The 20,786-nt window shown below is 49.8% G+C and overlaps 1 long non-coding RNA gene across 3 annotated transcripts in view; it reads left to right on the top strand.

Moving 5' to 3' along the window:
- LOC149455953 (uncharacterized) overlaps positions 1-20,786 on the top strand; it is a 528,482-nt gene that overhangs the window by 368,113 nt on the left and 139,583 nt on the right. The window lies entirely within an intron of this gene.

Below are 20,786 nucleotides of genomic sequence, written 5' to 3'. Positions count from 1 at the left end.
AACCACTTAAGCTCAGATTGTACCCCCTTCATGACCAGGGTATTATTTGCTATGCGGCACTGTGCTACTTTAACTGGTAATTGAGCGGTCCTGCAAAACTGTGTGCAAATGAAATTTATCATATTTTCCCACAAATAGAGCTTTCTTTTGGTGGTATTTGATCACCACTGGGTTTTTCATTTTTTATTATACAAACAAAAAAAGACTAAAAATTTTGAAGAACCACAATTTTTTACTTTCTGCTATAAAATCTATCCAATAAAAAAAAAAAATAAAATTTCTTATAAATTTAGGCCAAAATGTTTTCTGTTACATGTCTTTGGTAAAAATAAAAATCCCAATAAGTGTATATTGATTGGTTTGTGTGAAAGTTACAGCACCTACAAACTATGGTATATATAATGGAATTTAGGCAGCTATAGACGCTATACTGGTAATGCTACTTATAGTAGGAATGTGATAGTGTGGAGGGCAATCTGACACTAAGTGGGAACTGACTGACATCACCAGTGAAACTACTGCAATGATCCGTGCCAATAATATATGATATCACTTTAATAATGATGCTAGCTGAGAAGAGGTTTATATCTAATGGCAATCAATGAGTTAACGGTGTGCCTATCAATGTGTAATATGGGCTGCTTTTCCTAAGCGATGTGTTTGTTTTTTCTCCCTGCGAAGCAGGGAGAAAAACAGGCACGTTGCTGCTCTCTGTTCAGAGCCTTGTGTTCTTAGTAAAGGGCTCTGAACTGTCTTTCGCTAAGCCAATCAGCAGGCCTGGCCATAAATCATTGGCCAGGACCTGATGATCAGCTTGCGCTGCAAAGGACAGCACTGAAGGGGCAGTGGGCGCGCCCCTTACCCTGAAATGCCAGATCACGTACATGTACGTGATCTTGCGCAGTGGGGCTGCTCTGCAGCAGTAAAACTGCAGTAGGTGGTCAGCAACTGGTTAAAGCAGGATGAGCACAGACATGTAACACATTAAAAGCATGTACATCAACATGACACATTAAAACAGATATTGACACGCACCAACTCAAATGCTTAAATGATTTATTTGGACTTGCAACTGTGCTAAAGCAGAGCTATAAGCCAAACCCTTTTTAGCAATTTTGGACAGAGTAAGTGAGAGTTATAACCCCTGCTGGGTTTTGTTTTTTTGCAATCTCTTTTCCATTGTGAAGATTTCCCTTCAATTCCTGTCCCAGAGACAAAAAAGGAAGTGATGGGGAATACCTCCAAATTGAGGGAATCCCTGGTTGTCACCAATGTCCCCAGAACTAGTGTCCCCATTTGAAGATATTCTCCTTCCTCTTCTTCATTCTCTTCTTCTTCCTATTCTTCTTCTTCATCATCCTCTTCTTCTTCCTCTTCTTCATCCTCTTCTTCATTCTCTTCTTCATCCTCTTCTTCTTCATCCTCTTCTTCTTCCTATTCTTCTTCTTCTTCCTCTTCTTCATCCTCTTCTTCATCCTCTTCTTCTTCATCCTCTTCTTCTTCTTCATCCTCTTCTTCTTCTTCATCCTCTTCTTCTTCTTCTTCATCCTCTTCTTATTCTTCTTCATCCTCTTCTTCTTCTTCTTCATCCTCTTCTTCTTCTTCTTCTTCATCCTCTTCTTCTTTCTCTTCTTCTTCTTCATCCTCTTCTTCTTTCTCTTCTTCTTCTTCTTCATCCTCTTCTTCTTTCTCTTCTTCTTCTTCATCCTCTTCTCCATCCTTTTCTTCTTCTTCATCCTCTTCTTCTACCTATTTTCTTCCTCTTCTTCTTCATCCTCCTCTTCTTCATCCTCCTCTTCTTCTTCCTATTCTTCTTCTTCTTCTTCCTCTTCTTCTTCATCCTCATCCTCTTCTTCTTCCTCTTCTTCATCCTCTTCTTCTTCTTCCTCTTCCTCTTCTTCTTCTTCCTCTTCCTCTTCCTCTTCCTCTTCCTCTTCTTCTTCCTCTTCCTCTTCCTCTTCTTCTTCTTCTTCTTCTTCTTCTTCCTCTTCTTCGTCTTCCTCTTCGTCTTCCTCTGCTTCCTCTTCTTCCTCTTCCTCTTCTACTTCCTCCACTTCCTCATCTTTTTCCTCCTCCTCTTCTTCTTCCTCTTCTTCTTCCTCTTCCTCCTCCTCTTCCTCTTCTTCTTCCTCCTCATCCTCTTCTTCTTCCTATTCTTCTTCCTCTTTCTCTTCTTCCTCTTCCTCCTCCTCATCCTCCTCTTCTTCTTCCTCTTCTTCTTCCTCTTCTTCTTTTTCTTCCTCCTCTCCCTCCTCTGCTTCCTCTTCTTCTTCCTCCTCTCCCTCCTCTTTTTCCTCATCCTCTTCTTCTTCCTATTCTTCTTCCTCTTCTTCTTCCTCTTCCTCCTCCTCTTCCTCTTCTTCTTCCTCCTCATCCTCTTCTTCTTCCTCTTCTTCTTCCTCTTCTTCTTTTTCTTCCTCCTCTCCCTCCTCTGCTTCCTCTTCTTCTTCTTCTTCTTCCTCTTCCTCCTCTTCCTCCTCTGCTTCCTCTTCTTCCTCCTTCTTCTTTTTCTTTTTCTTTTTCTTTTTCTTTTTCTTTTTCTTTTTCTTCTTCCTCTTCCTCCTCTTCTTCTTCTTCCTCTTCCTCCTCTTCTTCTTCTTCCTCTTCCTCTTCCTCGTCTTCCTCCTCTTGTTCCTCTGCTTCCTCTTCCTCCTTTTCCTCCTCTTCTTCTTCCTCTTCTTCTTCCTCTTCCTCTTCTTCCTCATCCTCTTCTTCCTCATCCTCTTCCTCTTCCTCCTTCTTCTTCTTCATCTTCTTCATCTTCTTCTTCTTCATCTTCCTCATCCTCTTCTTCTTCTTCATCTTCCTCCTCTTCCTCATCCTCTTCTTCTTCCTCTTCTTCCTCTTCTTCTTCCTCTTCTTCTTCTTCTTCCTCTTCCTCCCCTTCTTCTTCCTCTTCCTCTTCTTCTTCTTCTTCTTCTTCCTCTTCCTCCCCTTCTTCTTCTTCCTCTTCTTCATCCTCTTCTTCTTCTTCATCCTCTTCTTTTTCCTCTTCTTCTTCATCCTCTTCTTCTTCTTCCTCTTCTTCACCCTCTTCTTCTTCACCCTCTTCTTTTTCCTATTCTTCTTCCTGCTCTTCATCCTCTTCTTCTTCCTCTTCTTCCTCTTCTTCATCATTTTCTTCTTCCTCTTCTTCATCATCCTCTTCTTCATCCTCTTCTTCTTTCTCTTCTTCATCCTTTTCTTCCTCCTCTTCTTCCTCCTCTTCTTCTTCTTCTTCCTCTTCTTCCTCCTCTTCTGCTTCTTCATCCTCTTCTGCTTCTTCCTCCTCTTCTTCTTCCTATTCTTCTTCTTCTTCATCCTCTTCTTCTGCCTATTCTTCTTCATCCTCTTCTTCTTCCTCTTCTTCTTCCTCCCCTTCTTCATCCTCCTCTTCTTTTTCCTATTTTTCTTCTTCCTCCTCTTCATCCTCTTCTTCATCCTCTTCTTTGTCCTCTTCTTCTTCATCATCATCTTCTTCCTATTCTTTTTCTTCCTCCTCTTCTTCATCCTCTTCTTCATCCTCTTCTTCTTCATCCTCTTCTTCATCCTCTTCTTCTTCTTCCTCTTCTTCATCCCCTTCTTCTTCATATTCTCCTTCTTCCTCCTTTTCTTCTTCTTCATCCTCTTCTTTTTCCTATTCTTCTTCTTCCTCCTTCTTCTTCTTCCTCCTCTTCATCCTCTTCTTCATCTTCTTCTTCTTCCTCCTCTTCTTTGTTCTCTTATTCTTCATCATCTTTTTCTTCTTCCTATTCTTCTTCTTCCTCCTCTTCTTCATCCTCTTCTTCCTATTGTTCTTCTTCATCCTCTTCTTCATCATCCTCTTTTTCTTCCTATTCTTCATCTTCCTCTTCAGCCTCTTCCTCTTCTACTTCCTCTTCTTTATCCTCTTCTTCTTCCTTTTCCTCTTCTTCCTCTTCCTCTTCTTCCTCTTCCTCTTCCTCTTCCTCTTCCTCTTCCTCTTTTTGTCTTCCTCTTTTTGTCTTCCTCTTCCTCTTCCTCTTCCTTTTTTTGTCTTCCTCTTCCTCTTCCTCTTTTTGTCTTCCTCTTCCTCTTTTTGTCTTCCTCTTCCTCTTCCTCTTTTTGTCTTCCTCTTTTTGTCTTCCTCTTCCTCTTCCTCTTTTTGTCTTCCTCTTGCAGGTCACTGCTCATGCGCAGATTTTTTTATCGGTAAAAAGATCGGCCGATTTGCCCATCATTGCCGCGATGATCGGCAAAATCGGCCTATTTTTTTCCAACTTTACCGATAAAAAAAAATCTGCCAAAATACCGAAAAACGGCCGAACAATTAGCCCACTAACGATCCGAAAATCGGCCGATTTTATTTTCGGCCGAAAAATCGGCCGATTTTCGACCCATCTATGGCCTGCATAAGGATTACATTTCAGACTCTCTCCTAGGGGAGGGAAGAAGACTGAAGGTTTGTTCTATACATCTGTGGCCAAATATCTTTGTAGGACTACAAGGGACAGAAAAGTAAACCAGCCCACTTTTAGGAGAAGGTGGGGGCTGAATTGCTCCTTATAGAGCAGAACAAAGACTTTTTAGGTACACTTTTTTACAAGCCGAGATTCATGACACACAGAGATTCATACCACACACAAAATTACATACAATCTTTATATCAAGAACTTCACTTTATTATTTGGACATTATCTAAACATTCTGTATTCCCATATTTTATGCAATATTATTATTAAATCAATTTCTGAGTTTATGTAAGAGTTGGAAGGACTTTCTATTTTTAACTTTTCTCACCAATACAAGTTAACAAAATATCGAGACAATACGGTAATATACTGCTGCAGTACAATTCACTGCATGGTCCGCCCGTACAATGTGTGATAGGCACTCACTACACTACAAGTCCCAGCATGGTCTGCCCATACAATGTGTGATAGGCAGTCGTTGCACTACAAGTCCCAGCATGGCACACCCAATGTGTGATAGGCAGTCGCTGCACTACAAGTCCCAACATGGCCCGCCTGTACAAAGTGTGATAGGCAGTCGCTGCACTACAAGTCCCAGCATGGCCCGCCCAATGTATGATAGGCAGTCGCTGCACTACAAGTCCCAGTGTGGCCCACCCGTAAAATGTGTGATAAGCAGTCGCTGCACTACAAGTCCCAACATGGCCCGCCCGAAAAATGTGAATTAGGCAGTCGCTGCACTACAAGTCCCATCATGGTCCGCCGGTACAATGTGTGATATGCAGTCACTGCACTACAAGTTGCAACATGGCCAGCCCGTACAATGTGTGATAGGCAGTCACTGCACCACAAGTCCCATCATGGCCCGCCCCCACAACATGTGCTAGGCAGTTGCTGCACTACAAGTCCCTGCATGGCCCGCCCGTAGAATGTGTGATAGGCAGTCGCTGCACTACAAGTCCCAGCATGGCCCTCCTAATGTGTGATAGGCAAGCGCTGCACTACAAGTCCCAGCATGGACCACCTGTACAATGTGTGATAGGCAGTTGCTGCACTACAAGTCCCAGCATGGCCCGCCTTTACAATGTGCGATAGGCAGTCGTTGCACTACAAGTCCCATCATGGCCGCCCGTAAAATGTGTGGTAGGCAGTCACTGCACTACAAATCCCAGCATGGCCCACCCGTACAATGTGCGATAGGCAGTCGCTGCACTACAACTCCCAGCATGGCCCACCCGTACAATGTGTGATTTCCAGTCACTGCACTACAAGTCCCAGCATGGCCCGCCTACAAAATGTGTGATATGCAGTCACTGCACTACAAGTTGCAACATGGGCAGCCCGTACAATGTGTGATAGGCAGTCGCTGCACTACAAGTCCCAGCATGGCCTGCCTGTACAATGTGTGATAGGCAGTCACTGCACCACAAGTCCCATCATGGCCCGCCCCCACAACATGTGCTAGGCAGTTGCTGCACTACAAGTCCCAGCATGGCCCGCCCGTAGAATGTGTGATAGGCAGTCGCTGCACTACAAGTCCCAGCATGGCCCTCCCAATGTGTGATAGGCAGTCGCTGCACTACAAGTCCCAGCATGGACCGCCTCCACAACGTGCGATAGGCAGTCATTGCACTACAAGTCCCAGCATGGTCCGACAGTAAAGTGTGTGGTAGGGAGTCGCTGCACTACAAGTCCCAGCATGGCCCGTCTGTGCAATATGTGATAGGCAGTCGCTGCACTACAAGTCCCAGCATGGCCCGCCCGTAAAATGTGTGATAGGCAGTGCTGCACTACAAGTCCCAGCATGTCCCGCCCGTAAAGTGTGTTGTAGGCAATCGCTGCACTACAAGTCCCAGCATGGCCCGTCTGTGCAATATGTGATAGGCAGTCGCTGCACTACAAGTCCCAGCATGGCCCGCCCGTACAATGTGTGATAGGCAGTCACTGCACTACAAGTCCCAGCATGGTCCGCCCGTAAAATGTGTGATAGGCATTCACTGCACTACAAGTCCCAGCATGGCCCGCCCGTAAAATGTGTGATAGGCAGTCGCTGCACTACAAGTCCCTGCATGGATAGCCCATACAATGTGTGATAAGCAGTTGCTGCACTTCAAGTCCCAGCATGGCCCGCCCCCACAATGTGTGATAGGCAGTCGCTGCACTACAACTCCCAGCATGGCCCGCCCATAAAATGTGTGATAAGCAGTCACTGCACTACAAGTCCCAGCATGGCCCGCCTATAAAATATGTGATAGGCAGTGCTGCACTACAAGTCCCAGCATGGCCCGCCCGTAAAGTGTGTGGTAGGCAGTCGCTGCACTACAAGTCCCAGCATGGCCCGCCCGTACAATGTGTGCTAGGAAGTCGCTGCACTACAAGTCCCAGCATGGACCACCCATACCTGTGATAGGCAGTCGCTGCAATACAAGTCCCAGCATGGCCCGCCCGTAAAATGTGTGATAGGCAGTCGCTGCACTACAAGTCCCAGAATGGCCCGCCCGTACAATGTGTGATAGGCAGTCGCCGCACTACAAGTCCAAGCATGTCCCCCCCTTACGCGCGATAGCCAGTCGCTGCACTACAAGTCCCAGCATGGCCCGCCCGTAAAATGTTTGATAGTCAGTCGCTGCACTACAAGTCCCAGCATGGCCCGTACAATGTGTGATAGGCAGTCGCTGCACTACAAGTCCCAGCATGGCCCGTACAATGTGTGATAGGCAGTCGCTGCACTACAATTCACAGCATGACCCGCCTGTACAATGTGTGATAGGCAGTCGCTGCACTACAAGTCCCACTGTGGCCCGCCTGTACAATGTGTGATAGTCAGTCGCTGCACTACAAGTCCCAGCATGGCCCGTACAATGTGTGATAGGCAGTCGCTGCACTACAACTCCCAGCATGGCCCGCCCATAAAATGTGTGATAAGCAGTCGCTGCACTACAAGTCCCAGCATGGCCCGCCTATAAAATATGTGATAGGCAGTGCTGCACTACAAGTCCCAGCATGGCCCACCCGTACAATGTGTGCTAGGCAGTCGCTGCACTACAAGTCCCAGCATGGCCCGCCCGTACAATGTGTGATAGGCAGTCGCTGCACTACAAATCCCAGCATGGACCACCCATACCTGTGATAGGCAGTCGCTGCATGGCCCGCCCGTAAAATATGTAATAGTCAGTCGCTGCACTACAAGTTCGAGAATGGCCCGCCCGTACAATGTGTGATAGGCAGTCGCCGCACTACAAGTCCAAGCATGCCCCCCCCATACGCGCGATAGGCAGTTGCTGCACTACAAATCCCAGCATGGCCCGCTCGGAAAATGTGATAGTCAGTCGCAGCACTACAAGTCCCAGCATAGCCCGCCCGTAAAATGTGTGATAGTCGCTGCACTACAAGTCCCAGCATGGCCCGCACATACAATGTGTGATAGTAGCTGCACTACAAGTCCCAGCATGGACCACCCATACGTGTGATAGGCAGTCGCTGCACTACAAGTCCCAGCATGGCCCGCCTTTACAATATGTGATAGTAGCTGCACTACAAGTCCCAGCATGGCCCGCTCGGAAAATGTGATAGTCGCAGCACTACAAGTCCCAGCATGGCCCGCCTGTACAATGTGTGATAGGCAGTGGCTGCACTACAAGTCCCAGCATGGCCCGCCCCACAATGTGTGATAGTAGCTGCACTACAAGTCCCACCATGGAGCACCCATACGTGTAATAGGCATTCGCTGCACTACAAGTCCCAGCATGGCCCGCCTGTACAATATGTGATAGTAGCTGCACTACAAGTCCCAGCATGGCCCGCTCGGAAAATGTGTGATAGGCAGTCGCTGCAGTACAAGTCCCAGCATGGACCACCCATACCTGTGATAGGCAGTCGCTGCAATACAAGTCCCAGCATGGCCCGCCCGTAAAATGTGTGATAGTCAGTCGCTGCACTACAAGTCCCACAATGGCCCGCCCGTACAATGTGTGATAGGCAGTCGCCGCACTACAAGTCCAAGCATGTCCCCCCCATACGCGCGATAGCCAGTCGCTACACTACAAGTCCCAGCATGGCCCGCCCGTAAAATGTTTGATAGTCAGTCGCTGCACTACAAGTCCAAGCATGGCCCGTACAATGTGTGATAGGCAGTCGCTGCACTACAAGTCCCTGTGTGGCCCGCCTGTACAATGTGTGATAGTCAGTCGCTGCACTACAAGTCCCAGCATGGCCCGTACAATGTGTGATAGGCAGTCGCTGCACTACAAGTCCCAGCATGGCCCGTACAATGTGTAATAGGCAGTCGCTGCACTACAATTCACAGCATGACCCGCCTGTACAATGTGTGATAGGCAGTCGCTGCACTACAAGTCCCAGCATGGACCACCCATACTTGTGATAGGCAGTCGCTGCACTACAAGTCCCAGCATGGACCACCCATACCTGTGATAGGCAGTCGCTGCAATACAAGTCCCAGCATGGCCCGCCCGTAAAATGTGTGATAGTCAGTCGCTGCACTACAAGTCCCACAATGGCCCGCCCGTACAATGTGTGATAGGCAGTCGCCGCACTACAAGTCCAAGCATGTCCCCCCCATACGCGCGATAGCCAGTCGCTACACTACAAGTCCCAGCATGGCCCGCCCGTAAAATGTTTGATAGTCAGTCGCTGCACTACAAGTCCAAGCATGGCCCGTACAATGTGTGATAGGCAGTCGCTGCACTACAAGTCCCTGTGTGGCCCGCCTGTACAATGTGTGATAGTCAGTCGCTGCACTACAAGTCCCAGCATGGCCCGTACAATGTGTGATAGGCAGTCGCTGCACTACAAGTCCCAGCATGGCCCGTACAATGTGTAATAGGCAGTCGCTGCACTACAATTCACAGCATGACCCGCCTGTACAATGTGTGATAGGCAGTCACTGCACTACTGGTCCCAGCATGGCCCGCCTGTACAATGTGTGATAGGCAGTCGCTGCACTACAAGTCCCAGTGTGGCCCGCCTGTACAATGTGTGATAGGCAGTCGCTGCACTACAAGTCCCAGTGTGGCCCGCCTGTACAATGTCTGATAGGCAGTCACTGCACTACAAGTCCCATCATGGCCCGCCCCCACATGTGCTAGGCAGTCGCTGCACTACAAGTCCCAGCATGGCCTGCCTGTACAACATGTGCTAGGCAGTCGCTGCACTACAAGTCCCAGCATGGCCCGCCTGTAGAATGTGTGATAGGCAGTCGCTGCACTACAAGTCCCAGCATGGACCGACTGTACAATGTGTGATAGGCAGTCGCTGCACTACAAGTCCCAGCATGGACCGCTTCCACAACGTATGATAGGCAGTCGCTGCACTACATGTCCCTGCATGGCCCGCCTGTACAATGTGTGATAGGCAGTCGCTACACTACAAATCCCAGCATGGCCCGCCTGTACAATGTGTGATAGGCAGTCGCTGCACTACAAGTGCCAACATGGCCCGCCCATAAAATATGTGATAGGCAGTCGCTGCACTACAAATCCCAGCATGGCTCGCCCGTACAACGTGTGATAGGCAATCGCTGCACTACAAGTCCCAACATGGCCCTCCCAATGTGTGATAGGCAGTCGCTGCACTACAAGTCCTAGCATGTCCCGCCCATATAATGTGTGATAGGCAGTCGCTGCACTACAAGTCCCAGCATGGCCCACCCGTACAATTTGTGATTGCCAGTCACTGCACTACATGTCCCAGCATGGCTCGCCCGTACAATGTGTGATAGGCAGTCGCTGCACTACAAGTCCTAGCATGGCCCGCCTGTACAATGTGTGACAGGCAGTCGCTGCACTACAAGTCCCAGCATGGACCACCCATACGTATGATAGGCAGTCGCTGCACTACAAGTCCCAGCATGGCCCGCTCAGAAAATGTGTGATAGGCAGTCGCTGCACTACATGTCCCAGCATGGACCACCCATACGTGTGATAGGCAGTCACTGCACTATATGTCCCAGCATGGCCCGCCCGTAAAATGTGTGATAGGCAGTCGCTGCACTACAAGTCCCAGAATGGCCCGCCCGTACAATGTGTGATAGGCAGTCGCCGCACTACAAGTCCAAGCATGTCCCCCCCTTACGCGCGATAGCCAGTCGCTGCACTACAAGTCCCAGCATGGCCCGCCCGTAAAATGTTTGATAGTCAGTCGCTGCACTACAAGTCCCAGCATGGCCCGTACAATGTGTGATAGGCAGTCGCTGCACTACAAGTCCCAGCATGGCCCGTACAATGTGTGATAGTCAGTTGCTGCACTACAAGTCCCAGCATGACCCGCCTGTACAATGTGTGATAGGCAGTCGCTGCACTACAATTCACAGCATGACCCGCCTGTACAATGTGTGATAGGCAGTCGCTGCACTACAAGTGCCAACATGGCTCGCCCATAAAATATGTGATAGGCAGTCGCTGCACTACAAATCCCAGCATGGCTCGCCCGTAAAATGTGTGATAGGCAGTCGCTGCACTACAAGACCCAGCATGGCCCGCCTATAAAATGTGTGATAGGCAGTCGCTGCACTACAAGTCCCAGCATGGCCCACCCGTACAATGTGTGATTTCCAGTCACTGCACTACATGTCCCAGCATGGGTCGCCCGTACAATGTGTGATAGGCAGTCGCTGCACTACAAGTCCTAGCATGGCCCGCCTGTACAATGTGTGACAGGCAGTCGCTGCACTAAAAGTCCCAGCATGGACCGCCCATAAAATGTGTGATAGGCAGTCGCTGCACTACAAGTCCCTACATGGCCCACCTGTACAACGTTTCATAGGCAGTCGCTGCACTACAAGTCCCAGCATGGACCACCCATACGTATGATAGGCAGTCGCTGCACTACAAGTCCCAGCATGGCCCGCCTGTACAATATGTGATAGTAGCTGCACTACAAGTCCCAGCATGGCCCGCTCAGAAAATGTGTGATAGGCAGTCGCTGCACTACATGTCCCAGCATGGGCCACCCATACGTGTGATAGGCAATCGCTGCACTACAAGTCACAGCATGGCCCGCCCGTAAAATGTGTGATAGGCAGTCACTGCACTACAAGTCCCAGCATGGCCTGCCCCCACAATATGTGATAGGCAGTTGCTGCACTACAAGTCCCAGCATTCGTCGCCTGTACAATGTGTGATAGGCAGTCGCTGCACTACAAATCCCAGCATGGCCCGCCCGTAAAATGTGTGGTAGGCAGTCGCTGCACTACAAGTCCCAGCATGGTCCGCCTGTACAATATGTGATAGGCAGTCGCTGCACTACAAGTCCCAGCATGGCCCAAACAGTGTATGATAGGCAGTCGCTGCACTAAAAGTCCCAGCATGCTCCGCCTGTACAATGTGTGATAAGCAGTCACTGCACTACAAGTTCCAGCATGGCCCGCCCATAAAATATGTGATAGGCAGTCGCTGCACTACAAGACCCAGCATGGCCCACCCGTACAATATGTGATAGGCAGTCGCTGCACCAAAAGTCCCAGCATGGCCCGCCTATACAATGTGTGATAGGCAGTCACTGCACTACAAGTCCCAGCATGACCCGCCCCCACAATGTGTGATAGGCAGTCGCTGCACTACAAGTCGCAGCATGGCCCGCCTGTACAATGTGTGATGGTCAGTAGCTGCACTACAAGTCCCAGCATGGCCCGCCCGTAAAATGTGTGATAGGCAGTCGCTGCACTACAAGTGCCAACATGGCTCGCCCATAAAATATGTGATAGGCAGTCGCTGCACTACAAATCCCAGCATGGTTCGCCCGTACAACGTGTGATAGGCAATCGCTGCAGTACAAGTCCCAGCATGGCCCGCCCGTAAAATATGTGATAGGCAGTTGCTGCACTACAAGTCCCAGCATTGGTCGCCTGTACAATGTGTGATAGGCAGTCGCTGCACTACAACTCCCAGCATGGCCCGCACATAAAATGTGTGATAGGCAGTCGCTGCACTACAAATCCCAGCATGGCCCGCCCGTAAAATGTGTGGTAGGCAGTCGCTGCACTACAAGTCCCAGCATGGCCCGCCTGTACAATATGTGATAGGCAGTCGCTGCACTACAAGTCCCAGCATGCCCCCCCCCATACGTGCGATAGGCAGTCGCTGCACTAAGGGTCCCAGCATGGCCCGCTCATAAAATGTGTGATAGGCAGTCGCTGCACTACAAGTCCCAGCATGGCCTGCCCGTAAAATGTGTGATAGGCAGTCGCTGCACTACAAGTCCCAGTATGTTCCACCCGTACAATGTGTGATTGGCAGTCACTGCACTACAAGTTCCAGCATGGCCCCCCCTCATACGTGCGATAGACAGTCGCTGCACTACAAGTCCCAGCATGGCCCGCCCGTAAAATGTGTGATAGGCAGTCGCCGCACTACAAGTCCCAGCATGGTACACCCGTACAATGTGTGATTGGCAGTCACTGCACTACAAGTTCCAGCATGGCCGCCCTCCCAATGTGTGATAGGCAGTCGCTGCACTACAAGTCCCAGCATGGCCCGCCCGTAAAATGTGTGATAGGCAGACGCTGCACTACAAGTCCCAGCATGGCCCGCCGTAAAATGTGTGATTGGCAGTCACTGCACTACAAGTCCCAGCATGGCCCGCCTGTACAATGTATGATAGGCTGTCGCTGCACTACAAGTCCCAGCATGGCCCGCCCGTAAAATGTGTGATAGGCAGTCGCTGCACTAAAAGTCCCAGCATGGCCCGCCCAAAAAAAATATGTGATATGCATTCGCTGCACTACAAGTTCCAGCATGGCCCGCCCATATAATGTGTGATAGTCAGTCGCTGCACTACAAGTCCCAGCATGGCCAAAACAATGTATGATAGGCAGTCGCTGCACTACAAGACCCAGCATGGCCCACCCCTGCAGTGTGTGATAGGCAGTCGCTGCACTACAAGTGCCAGCATGGCCCGCCTATACAATGTGTGATAGTCAGTCACTGCACTACAAGTCCCAGCATGGACCGCCTGTACAATGTGTGATAGGCAGTCGCTGCACTACAAGTCCCAGCATGGCCAGCCGGTACAATGTGTGATAGGCAGTCGCTGCACTACAAGTCCCAGCATGGCCCGCCCGTATAATGTGTGATAGGCAGTCGCTGCACTACAAGTCCCTGCATGGATAGCCCATACAATGTGTGATAAGCAGTTGCTGCACTGCAAGTCCCAGCATGGCCAACCCATACAATGTGTGATAGGCAGTCGCTGCACTACAAGTCCCGGAATGGCCCGCCCATACAATGTGTGATTGGCAGTCGCTGCACTACAAGTCCCAGCATGGCCCACCTGTACAATGTGTGATAAGCAGTTGCTGCACTACAAGTACCAGCATGGCCCGTACAATGTGTGATAGGCAATCGCTGCACTACAACTCCCAGCATGGCCCACCCATAAAATGTGTGATAGGCAGTCGCTGCACTACAAGTCCCAGCATGGCCCGCCCATAAAATATGTGATAGGCATTCGCTGCACTACAAGTCCCAGCATGGCCCGCCCGTACAAGGTGTGATAGTCAGTCGCTGCACTACAAGTCCCAGCATGGCCCACCCGTACAATGTGTGATTGGCAGTCACTGCACTACAAGTCCCAGCATGGCCACCCTCCCAATGTGTGATAGGCAGTCGCTGCACTACAAATCCCAGCATGGTCCGCCTGTACAATGTGTGATTGGCAGTCACTGCACTACAAGTTCCAGCATGGCCCCCCCTCATACGTGCGATAGACAGTCGCTGCACTACAAGTCCCAGCATGGCCCGCCCGTAAAATGTGTGATAGGCAGTCGCCGCACTACAAGTCCCAGCATGGTCCTCCCAATGTGTGACAGGCAGTTGCTGCAGTACAAGTCCCAGCATGGACCGCCCGTACAATGTGTGATAGGCAGTCGCTGTACTACAAGTCCCAGCATGGCCCTCCCAATGTGTGACAGGCAGTTGCTGCACTACAAGTCACAGCATGGCCCGCCTGTACAATGTGTGATAGGCAGTCGCTGCACTAAAAGTCCCAGCATGGACCGCCCGTACAATGTGTGACAGGCAGTCGCTGCACTACAAGTCCCAGCATGGCCCGCCCATAAAATATGTGATAGGCAGTCGCTGCACTACAAGTCCCAGCATGGCCCGTCCATAAAATGTGTGATAGGCAGTCGCTGCACTACATGTCCCAGCATGGCGCGCCTGTACAATGTGTGATATGCAGTTGCTGCACTACAAGTCCCAGCATGGCCGCCATTAAAACGTGTGATAGGCAGTCGCTGCACTACAAATCCCAGCATGGCCCTGCACATACAATGTGTTATAGTAGCTGCACTACAAGTCCCAGCATGACCCACCCCTACAATGGGTGATAGGCAGTCGCTGCACTACAAGTCCCAGCATGGCCCAAACAATGTATGATAGGCAGTCGCTGCACTAAAAGTCCCAGCATGGTCCGCCTGTACAATGTGTGATAAGCAGTCACTGCACTACAAGTTCCAGCATGGCCCGCCCATAAAATATGTGATAGGCAGTCGCTGCACTACAAGACCCAGCATGGCCCACCTGTACAATATGTGATAGGCAGTCGCTGCACCAAAAGTCCCAGCATGGCCCGCCTATACAATGTGTGATAGGCAGTCACTGCACTACAAGTCCCAGCATGACCCGCCCCCACAATGTGTGATAGGCAGTCGCTGCACTACAAGTCGCAGCATGGCCCGCCTGTACAATGTGTGATGGTCAGTAGCTGCACTACAAGTCCCAGCATGGCCCGCCCGTAAAATGTGTGATAGGCAGTCGCTGCACTACAAGTGCCAACATGGCTCGCCCATAAAATATGTGATAGGCAGTCGCTGCACTACAAGTCCCAGCATGGCCCACCCGTACAATGTGTGATTTCCAGTCACTGCACTACATGTCCCAGCATGGCTCGCCCGTACAATGTGTGATAGGCAGTCGCTGCACTACAAGTCCTAGCATGGCCCGCCTGTACAATGTGTGACAGGCAGTCGCTGCACTAAAAGTCCCAGCATGGCTCGCCCGTACAATGTGTGATAGGCAGTCGCTGCACTACAAGTCCCTACATGGCCCACCTGTACAACGTTTCATAGGCAGTCGCTGCACTACAAGTCCCAGCATGGACCACCCATACGTATGATAGGCAGTCGCTGCACTACAAGTCCCAGCATGGCCCGCCTGTACAATATGTGATAGTAGCTGCACTACAAGTCCCAGCATGGCCCGCTCAGAAAATGTGTGATAGGCAGTCGCTGCACTACATGTCCCAGCATGGGCCACCCATTCGTGTGATAGGCAATCGCTGCACTACAAGTCACAGCATGGCCCGCCCGTAAAATGTGTGATAGGCAGTCACTGCACTACAAGTCCCAGCATGGCCTGCCCCCACAATATGTCATAGGCAGTTGCTGCACTACAAGTCCCAGCATTGGTCGCCTGTACAATGTGTGATAGGCAGTCGCTGCACTACAACTCCCAGCATGGCCCGCACATAAAATGTGTGATAGGCAGTCGCTGCACTACAAATCCCAGCATGGCCCGCCCGTAAAATGTGTGGTAGGCAGTCGCTGCACTACAAGTCCCAGCATGGCCCGCCTGTACAATATGTGATAGGCAGTCGCTGCACTACAAGTCCCAGCATGCCCCCCCATACGTGCGATAGGCAGTCGCTGCACTAAGGGTCCCAGCATGGCCCGCTCATAAAATGTGTGATAGGCAGTCGCTGCACTACAAGTCCCAGCATGGCCCGCCTGTACAATATGTGATAGGCAGTCGCTGCACTACAAGTCCCAGCATGCCCCCCCATACGTGCGATAGGCAGTTGCTGCACTAAGGGTCCCAGCATGGCCCGCTCATAAAATGTGTGATAGGCAGTCGCTGCACTACAAGTCCCAGCATGGCCTGCCCGTAAAATGTGTGATAGGCAGTCGCCGCACTACAAGTCCCAGTATATTCCACCCGTACAATGTGTGATTGGCAGTCACTGCACTACAAGTTCCAGCATGGCCCCCCCTCATACGTGCGATAGACAGTCGCTGCACTACAATTCCCAGCATGGCCCGCCCGTAAAATGTGTGATAGGCAGTCGCCGCACTACAAGTCCCAGCATGGTACACCCGTACAATGTGTGATTGGCAGTCACTGCACTACAAGTCTCAGCATGGCCCGCCCATAAAATATGTGATAGGCAGTCGCTGCACTACAAGTCCCAGCATGGCCCGTCCATAAAATGTGTGATAGGCAGTTGCTGCACTACAAGTCATAGCATGGCCCGCCTGTACAATGTGTGATATGCAGTTGCTGCACTACAAGTCCCAGCATGGCCGCCATTAAAACGTGTGATAGGCAGTCGCTGCACTACAAGTCCCAGCATGGCCCTGCACATACAATGTGTTATAGTAGCTGCACTACAAGTCCCTGCATGGCCCGCTCGGAAAATGTGTAATAGGCAGTCGCTGCACTACAAGTCCCAGCATGGCCCGCCCATAAAATTTGTGATAGGCAGTCACTGCACTACAAGTCTCAGCATGGCCCGTCCACAAAATGTGTGATAGGCAGTCGCTGCACTACAAGTCCCAGCATGTCCCGCCCATAAAATGTGTGATAGGCAGTCGCTGCACTACAAGACCCAGCATGGCCCGTCCATAAAATGTGTGATAGGCAGTCGCTGCACTACAAGTCCCAGCATGGCCCGTCCATAAAATGTGTGATAGGCAGTCGCTGCACTACATGTCCCAGCATGGCGCGCCTGTACAATGTGTGATAGGCAGTTGCTGCACTACAAGTCCCAGCATGACCCCCATTAAAACGTGTGATAGGCAGTCGCTGCACTACAAGTCCCAGCATGACCCACCCCTACAATGGGTGATAGGCAGTCGCTGCACTACAAGTCGAAGCATGGCCCGCCCCCACAATGTGTGATGGTCAGTAGCTGCACTACAAGTCCCAGCATGGCCCAAACAATGTATGATAGGCAGTCGCTGCACTGAAAGTCCCAGCATGGTCCGCCTGTACAATGTGTGATAAGCAGTCACTGCACTACAAGTTCCAGCATGGCCCGCCCATAAAATATGTGATAGGCAGTCGCTGCACTACAAGACCCAGCATGGCCCACCCGTACAATATGTGATAGGCAGTCGCTGCACCAAAAGTCCCAGCATGGCCCGCCTATACAATGTGTGATAGGCAGTCACTGCACTACAAGTCCCAGCATGACCCGCCCCCACAATGTGTGATAGGCAGTCGCTGCACTACAAGTCGCAGCATGGCCCGCCTGTACAATGTGTGATGGTCAGTAGCTGCACTACAAGTCCCAGCATGGCCCGCCCGTAAAATGTGTGATAGGCAGTCGCTGCACTACAAGTCCCAGCATGGCCCGCCGTAAAATGTGTGATAGGCAGTCGCTGCACTACAAGTCCCGGCATGGCCCGCCTGTACAACGTGTGATAGGCAGTCGCTGCACTACATGTCCCAGCATGGCCCGCCCATAAAATGTGATTGGCAGTCACTGCACTACAAGTCCCAGCATGGCCCGCCTGTACAATGTATGATAGGCTGTCGCTGCACTACAAGTCCCAGCATGGCCCGCCCGTAAAATGTGTGATAGGCAGTCGCTGCACTAAAAGTCCCAGCATGGCCCGCCCAAAAAAAATATGTGATAGGCAGTCGCTGCACTACAAGTTCCAGCATGGCCCGCCCATATAATGTGTGATAGTCAGTCGCTGCACTACAAGTCCCAGCATGGCCAAAACAATGTATGATAGGCAGTCGCTGCACTACAAGACCCAGCATGGCCCACCCCTGCAGTGTGTGATAGGCAGTCGCTGCACTACAAGTGCCAGCATGGCCAGCCCGTATAATATGTGATAGGCAGTCGCTGCACTACAAGTCCCTGCATGGATAGCCCATACAATGTGTGATAGTCAGTCACTGCACTACAAGTCCCAGCATGGACCGCCTGTACAATGTGTGATAGGCAGTCGCTGCACTATAAGTCCCAGCATGGCCAGCCCGTATAATATGTGATAGGCAGTCGCTGCACTACAAGTCCCTGCATGGATAGCCCATACAATGTGTGATAAGCAGTTGCTGCACTGCAAGTCCCAGCATGGCCAACCCATACAATGTGTGATAGGCAGTCGCTGCACTACAAGTCCCGGAATGGCCCGCCCATACAATGTGTGATTGGCAGTCGCTGCACTACAAGTCCCAGCATGGCCCACCTGTACAATGTGTGATAAGCAGTTGCTGCACTACAAGTACCAGCATGGCCCGTACAATGTGTGATAGGCAATCGCTGCACTACAACTCCCAGCATGGCCCACCCATAAAATGTGTGATAGGCAGTCGCTGCACTACAAGTCCCAGCATGGATTGCCCATATAATGTGTGATAGGCAGTCGCTGCAGTACAAGTCCCAGCATGGCCCGCCCATAAATTATGTGATAGGCAGTCGCTGCACTACAAGTCCCAGCATGGCCCGCCCGTAAAATGTGTGGTAGGCAGTCGCTGCACTACAAGTCCCAGCATGGCCCGCCCATAAAATATGTGATAGGCATTCGCTGCACTACAAGTCCCAGCATGGCCCGCCCGTACAAGGTGTGATAGTCAGTCGCTGCACTACAAGTCCCAGCATGGCCCACCCGTACAATGTGTGATTGGCAGTCACTGCACTACAAGTCCCAGCATGGCCACCCTCCCAATGTGTGATAGGCAGTCGCTGCACTACAAATCCCAGCATGGTCCGTCTGTACAATGTGTGATAGACAGTCGCTGCACTACAAATCCCAGCATGGTCCGCCTGTACAATGTGTGATAGGCAGTCGCTGCACTACAAGTCTCAGCATGGCTCACCCATAAAATGTGAGCTAGGCAGTCGCTGTACTACAAGTCCCAGCATGGCCCGCCTATAAAATGCCCATAAATTTTTTTTTTTGTTCCTGCAAAGCAAACAACAATGGTTAACAACAGAACACAGTCACAGTCCTTCCCTTCCTCCTTTGCCTCCCTTCCTGCATTCCTTCCTTCCTTCCTTCCTTCTTTCTTTCTTTCTTTCTTTCTTTCTTCCTTCCTTCCTGCATTCCTTCCTTCCTTTCATCTTTCTTTCTTTCTTTCTTTCTTTCTTTCTTTCTTTCTTTCTTTCTTTCCTTCCTTCTGTCCTAACCTTCCTTCCCTTTATCCTTTGCCTCCCTTCCTCCATTCCTTTCTTTCTTTCTTTCTTTCTTTCTTTCTTTCTTTCTTTCTTTCTTTCTTTCTCCTTCTTTCTTTCTTTCTTTCTTTCCTTCCTTCCTTGCTCCATCCATTCCCTCCCTTTTATTCCTTCTCTTCCTTCCTTCCTTCCTTCCTTCCTTCCTTCCTTCCTTCCTTCCTTCCTTCCTTCTTTCTTTCTTTCTTTCTTTCTTTCTTTCCTTCTTTCCTTCTTTCTTTCTTTCTTTCTTCCTTCCTTCCTTCCTTCCTTTTTTCCTTCCTTCTTTCTTTCTTTCTTTCTTTCTTTCTTTCTTTCTTTCTTTCTTCTGTCCTTCCTTCCTTCCTTCTTTCTTTCTTTCTTTCTTTCTTTCCTTCCTTCTGTCCTAACCTTCCTTCCCTTTATCCTTTGCCTCCCTTCCTCCATTCCTTTCTTTCTTTCTTTCTTTCTTTCTTTCTTTCTTTCTTTCTTTCTGTCTTTCTTTCTCCTTCTTTCTTTCTTTCTTTCTTTCTTTCTCCTTCTTTCTTTCTTTCTTTCCTTCCTTCCTTGCTCCATCCATTCCCTCCCTTTTATTCCTTCTCTTCGTTCCTTCCTTCCTTCCTTCTTTCTTTCTTTCTTTCTTTCTTTCTTTCTTTCTTTCTTTCTTTCTTTCTTTCCTTCTTTCTTTCTTTCTTTCTTTCTTTCTTTCATCCTTCCTTCCTGCATTCCTTCCTTCCTTCTTTCTTTCTTTCTTTCTTTCTTTCTTTCTTTCTTTCTTTCTTTCTTTCTTTCCTTCCTTCCTTCCTTCCTTCCTTCCTTCCTTCCTTCTGTCCTAACCTTCCTTCCCTTTATCCTTTGCCTCCCTTCCTCCATTTCTTTCTTTCTTTCTTTCTTTCTTTCTTTCTTTCTTTCTTTCTTTCTCCTTCTTTCTTTCTTTCTTTCTTTCTTTCTTTCTTTCTTTCTTTCTTTCTTTCTTTCTTTCTTTCTCCTTCTTTCTTTCTTTCTTTCTTTCTTTCTTTCTTTCTTTCTTTCTTTCTTTCTTTCCTTCCTTCCTTGCTCCATTCATTCCCTCCCTTTTATTCCTTCCTTCCTTCCTTCCTGCCTTCCTTCCTTCCTTCCTTCCTTCCCTCCCTCCTTCCTTCCTTCCTTCCTTCTTTCCTTCCTTCCTTCTTCCTCTCCTTTTGTTCTTCCCTGGCCAATTTTTAGCGCAATTTAACCACTTGC

This window comes from Staurois parvus, unplaced genomic scaffold (assembly GCF_062004578.1).
Source record: "Staurois parvus isolate SC_StPar_1 unplaced genomic scaffold, SC_StPar_1.0 ptg000380l, whole genome shotgun sequence".
Lineage (NCBI taxonomy): Eukaryota > Metazoa > Chordata > Amphibia > Anura > Ranidae > Staurois > Staurois parvus.
This window is presented reverse-complemented; position numbering and strand designations above follow the sequence as displayed.